The 6,000-nt window shown below is 37.2% G+C and overlaps 1 protein-coding gene across 6 annotated transcripts in view; it reads left to right on the top strand.

Annotated features, from left to right (window-relative positions):
• Positions 1 to 4,225: 4,225 nt before the first annotated feature.
• The window catches only part of LOC309503302 (uncharacterized protein), a 60,220-nt gene continuing 58,445 nt past the window's right edge, over positions 4,226 to 6,000 (top strand). For 4 of the 6 annotated variants that reach the window (XM_082176045.1, XM_082176046.1, XM_082176044.1 and 1 more), the window contains exons 1-2: positions 4,226 to 4,373; positions 4,463 to 4,589. The gene's annotated coding sequence lies outside the window, so the exon portion shown is untranslated. The remainder of the gene's footprint in view (positions 4,374 to 4,462; positions 4,590 to 6,000) is intronic. The other 2 variants (XM_082176042.1, XM_082176043.1) reach the window with 2 other exon arrangements.

The raw sequence follows: 6,000 nt of genomic DNA, 5'->3' as shown, positions 1-6,000 counted from the left end.
AACAGACGCTTCCAACCTCGGTTGGGGAGCCCTGTATGAGGGCAGGCCTGCCTCCGGCCTCTGGTCGAGCTCGGGGAAACGCCTACACATCAACTGCCTCGAAATGAGAGCAGTTTTTCTAGCCCTAAAAACCTTCCTCCCATATCTGGAGGGACACCACGTCTTGGTCCGTACGGACAACATGGCGGTGGTGTCCTACATAAATCGCCAGGCCGGCCTCAGGTCTCGCAACCTGTTCACCATAGCCAAGCATCTACTGTTATGGGCTCACGCCAACCTGCGCTCACTCAGGGCAGCTCACGTACCGGGCACGATGAACGTAGGGGCGGACATGCTATCTCGTGGCAACGTTCCCCCAGAGGAATGGCATTAGAAGACAACTCTCATTGCCCAATCTTCTTTTCAAAGAGCAGGGATGTGCTGGCCCACGAGTGGCCCAGCCTTCCCCTTTATGCGTTCCCTCCGGTCTCGATGCTCCCCCAGGTCATCGAACGGATCAGGAACACCAAGTGTGCAGTCCCTCTTGTAGCCCCCCTCTGGCGAACCCAGATTTGGTACCCAGAGCTGATGCAGCTGTCCACGACAGCTCCGTGGCCGATCCCGCTGAGGAGCGACCTCCTCACGCAGGCAAACAGGACAATCTGGCACCCCGTCCCGACTTGTGGGCCCTTCATGCATGGCCCCTCAACGGGGACCCCACGACCTCCCAGAAGGTGTCCTGAATACCATATTGGACCTCCCTTCGAGCCACTTCAGTCAGCTGATCTGAAATCCCTCTCTCTTAAAACCGCTCTGCTGTTAGCACTAGCGTCAGTTAAAAGAGTTGGGGGCTTGCAAGCACTCTCCACGAGCACTTCCTGTCTTGAATTCGGGCCCAATGACTCCAAAGTCGTCCTTAAACCAAGACACGGATATGTATCAAAAGTGCTCTCAACTCCGTTCAGAGCCCAGGTTATTTCCCTATCAGCTCATCCCACATCGGAAGAAGATAGTGATACCCTCACGCTCTGCCCCGTCAGAGCCCTGAGAATATATCTGGAGCGTTCTGCCTCTTTCAGACAGTCTGAACAGCTCTTTATCTGTTTTGGAGGTCACACCAAAGGGCTGCCGGCCATGAAACTCACACTGTCAAGATGGATAGTGGATGCCATCTCTCTGGCCTACACCTCTCTGGGCCTTCCGTGCCCCATAGGGGTAAGAGCTCACTCCACAAGAGGCATGGCTTCCTCTTGGGCATGGTCCAGTGGAGTCCCCATCGAAGACATTTGCGCGGCGGCCGGCTGGTCCACTCCTCCGGATCACATTATATTAATCAAAGTGCTTGAAATGGATTCTCATTGGAGGGAAATAATGATCAGCCAATCAGCAGCACTGCTCTTTTTTAAATATTCAGAATAGATGCTTAATTACTAACAAGATAAGAGAAGTTTCCTTTCAGATTATCCATCATGCTTATCCTGTTAATACTTCCTTAAAGAAATTCAAAAAATATATTAATATTGTTCTTCTTTTAAACAGCACCCAGAGACTACAGTTCATTTATTTGCCATTATGTGGTTATTATGGAAAGATTTCTCACAATACATATAATCCGATTTTGTTAATGTTTTATACAAAAATATCAGAAACCACTTTTTTATGTTTTGCTTGCTGAAGTTACTTTGGGACTCTTTCTAACTTGTGTCTTTCTAACCTTTAAAACAGTTGAAATAAATCACTGTCTTGAACTTTTTTTGTCTTGTTTTTCTTGTTTGTTTCTTCTGTTTTGACTGCTTCTTTCTTTGTTCAGTTAATGTTCTCAATTTAATTAAAACAAATCTTGGAGAGACTGACTGCCGAAGCGACAGCTGCTGGTCAATGCCCAAATATCTGTAATGTTTATATACTGTTTATAGGGCTTGGTGCAAAAAGTGACAGATTGAGTGCAGTTTATTACCAAGAGTATTACAATATTCATTAATCAATAAAACTGAAACCCTTTAGAAACCGAAGACATCACATTTACTAGATTATAATAAGCTATTTCTCATGAATAAAACAAACAAAAATAAATGTGATGTATACAGGGCCGGTTCTAGACATTAGGAGGCCCTAGGCAAAATTCATGTTGGAGGCCCCCCACCCCCAATAAAAAAACACTTGAAGCAAATATGATTCCTAACCTTTTTATTTATACAACATTTAATTTTAAAAGCAGTATATTTTTACTTACACTGTACATAAGTTTGGACACATTACTATTTTTTATGTTTTTGAAAGAAGTCTCTTATGCTCATCAAGCCTGGATGTATTTGATCAAAAATACAGAAAAATAATATAGTGAAATATTATTAAAATTTAAAATAATGGTTTTCTATTTTACTATACTTTATATTTCTGTGATGCAAAGCTGAATTTAGTGTCACGTGATCCTTCAGAAAACTTTATAATATTCTGATTTATTATCAAATGTTAGAAATGGTGCTTAAAGGAGAAGCACCACTTTTAAAATTCACTTTTAAAATGAAAATTCTGTCATCATATACTCACCCTCATGTTGTTTCAAACCTGAATGAATTTCTTTCTTCTGCTGAACAGAAAGGAAGATATTTAGAAGAATGTCAGTAACCAGACAGTTTTTGGGTCCCATTGACTTCCATAGTAGGAAAAAAATATACTATGGAAGTCAATGGGACCCAAAAACTGTCTGGTTACTGACATTCTTCTAAATATCTTCCTTTGTGTTCAGCAGAAGAAAGAAATTCATACAGGTTTGAAACAACATGAGGGTGAGTATATGATGACAGAATTTTCATTTTAAAAGTGAACTTCTCCTTTAATATTTATTTTATAACCTGTGATACTTTTTTTCAGGATTTTTTATTATTAAAAAGTTGTTTTAAAAAAGTCTTCACTATCACTTTTTATATATTTAACACATCCTTGCTGAATATTCCTGTTTTTTTCTGTATTTTTGATCAAATAAATGCAGGCTTGTAGAGCATAATAATAAACTTCTTTCAAAAACATTAAAAATAGTAATGGGTCCAGACTTTTACCGGTACTGTATGTACATATTAATCAAACTTTATCTAAGGTAATCTCTTTTTTGTTTAATGAAGATGTTATTGTTGTTGTTGTTGTTATTTTGCTGTTTTATTCAATTTATTCACAGTTCCAGAATCCCACTTCAGTAGATGAGCATAAGTGCTTTTATATTGCATTGCTACCTTAAATATGCTATACACAAATCAAGTGGAAGAGAAAGACACGATCGCTACTGAGCAGAAAAAAATATATAAACTGATATTATTGGCGTAATGTCAGGGTATAGGCTAATCTAATCATCAGCAGAATTTAGAAGATAGACCCATAGATATGAGATCCTTTATTTGAAACATTTAAAAATGTTGTAGTGAGTGTGTTGGCTTTTTAACTTAGAATACAGACGTCTTGTCTTTTAATTTTGTAGCTTTTTTACTAGTCAGCTCCCGACGCGATGTTATTCATTGTACGCGCAAATTCAAAGCGTCGCGTCTGGGCACGTTAATGACGCTCGCGCTCTTTTAAACTCGTAATAAAGCGGTGAATGATTTTTCCAGAAATGACGCTGATCTACAGTACAAGTTTATATTTAGAATACATTGCAATCACTCCAAAATAGATGACGACAACTCACACACCTGCATTATGAGCTGTGCTTCTTTGTGTGCTTATTAGGCTTTTGCCTCGCAGCACCTGATGGATGCGTTCGTTACACATACTTTCAGAAGCCGGCACCCGCTTTGTAACGGACACATTAATTGGTTTAACTGCAGTAATGTAACAGTCTATTGTTAAGATAAACATCGTCACTATTTTTAGTTAATTAATAAATATTGAAATAAATTGTAGATAGGACATTTGTACATTTTTTTTTGTTTTTTTTTTGTCCCTCTGTCTGGGCCCCATCCCGCCAATCGGGCCCTAGGCACGTGCCTAGTTTGCCTTTGCGTTAATCCGGCTCTGGATGTATATTGAAAGAGATGTGGAGTGTAAATTAATTACAAAATGGTTTCAGAAATAATTAAATTGAAAGAAATTATAATTTATAATGGGAGGAAGTGGAAAGGAATGAATAATATGAAAGCAAGGCTAGAGATTGAAGAAGTCATGATGTCACACACTCCAGTATACAGTAGGAGGCGCTAAACATCCTTCACGATTTAATTAAACCCGCCAGAAAAATAAATGAATAAGAAGAGTGATGGGCGGGGTTTATTTGTTGTTGATATTTGAGGCCTCTGTGCATGCGCATTCCGAGGAAACACCTTTGTGTCCAAACCGAAAGTAAAGAAGATCCTCAGGAAATGCAAATTCACCTTCAGTCTTCTTCTTCAGAATATCACATTGTGGTAAGTTAATTTACCCGCTTCTGATATCGTGTCATATTATTGTACAATATTTTCGCTTTCATATTAAACTCGATCTTTGCATTTTAAAGACCAATTTACGAGGAAACACCTCTGTGTCCAAACCGAAAGTAAAGAAGATCCGATCAGGAAATGTAAATTCATCTTCAGTCTTCTTCTTCTTCTTCTTCTTCTTCTTCTTCAGAATATCACATTGCGGCAAGTTAATTTACCTGCTTCTGATATCGTGTCCTATTATTGTACAATGTTTTCGCTTTTGCGTCGCTTTCATATTAAACTCGATCTTTGCATTTTAAAGACCCATTTATGGAGTTGTGACGCATGCAAAAGTGAACAACTTCGTCTTCGGGATTATAATGATTTCGAGCGCTAGGGATTATGCTTAAAAGCTTAAGTTTATGCTTAAAATAAAATTATTTTAGATTAATTTACGGATACATTATGAAATATAGAAAATGGAAATGTAAACATTTTACAATATAGCTACTAAATACTTCCGCGCTTCTGTAGACGTCGATTCACAGAGGATCAGCTTTAGTGAGAAGTTTCATTGTTACATACATTAATTTCTGATGGCTACAAAAACACTCCTATTGTCTGGTTTGTGTTATTTAAAGGAAGAAGTCACAGTAAATAATATGTCTGAGAACTTTCCACTTTTAATGTGAAAATGCATAATAATAATAATAATAATAATATAGTATAAATAATATATTATTAAAAGCAAAATGTGAAAAAAAAAAAATGAAAAAAAAGAAAGGATTTCTCTGGACCCTAATAGTCCAATTAAGTCATTTCATAAGTTGTGTGTAGGAAACCAAAGGGGGAACCATCAGACTAATTGTCACAATGATATTAAAACCTTTTTTAATGAAAAGTCATCAGTTTTAATGTTATTATAGGAATTTATAATTTGACAGTAAAAATATAAGTCTTTTTGAGGAAACAAACCCTTCAAATCTGCCTATTCAGTTTGTGTTGTGTTGGGTCGACGTCCGTTTTCTTCATATTAGGCTTTTTACACCTAACACTTTCAGCTCTGTGATTGGTGGTCCAGCTGTGAAATTACAGAGGGCCAAGCCATAGCACGTCAATGGCTGCATTCGAAATCGCATACTTCCCTATAGTTTGTGAAAAACAGTATGTGACAAAAGAAGTATGTCAGAATTCACAGCACTCATAAAAGAGTAGGCAAAAGCACACGGATGACCTACTACTGTGTACTGTGTATAATTATTTTGTATATATAAATACACACACACACACATGCAGATATACAGTATTTAAGAAATATTTGCATGTATATACTGTATATATATTTATATGTTATGTTATGTTATATTATATAATTTATATAAATATAAATATTTTATATGTATATATAAAACCTTTTTTTAAATGCATGTGTGTGTGTATTTATATACAAAATAATTATACTCAGTACACACACATATATTATGTAAACACAAACTTTTATTTTGGATCCGATTAATCGTGATTAATTGCATTATAACGTTAATCTACTCATCTGAAATAGACACCAGACAAGATTGACTAAACAATATATACTTTTTATCACAAAAGCTAGTATTGTCCACTGTCAAGGCAT

Source organism: Leuciscus leuciscus (assembly GCF_965113295.1).
Source record: "Leuciscus leuciscus genome assembly, chromosome: 7".
NCBI classification, from domain to species: domain Eukaryota; kingdom Metazoa; phylum Chordata; class Actinopteri; order Cypriniformes; family Leuciscidae; genus Leuciscus; species Leuciscus leuciscus.
The sequence above is the reverse complement of the archived record's forward strand: the minus strand, read 5'-3'. Positions and strand labels throughout refer to the sequence as shown.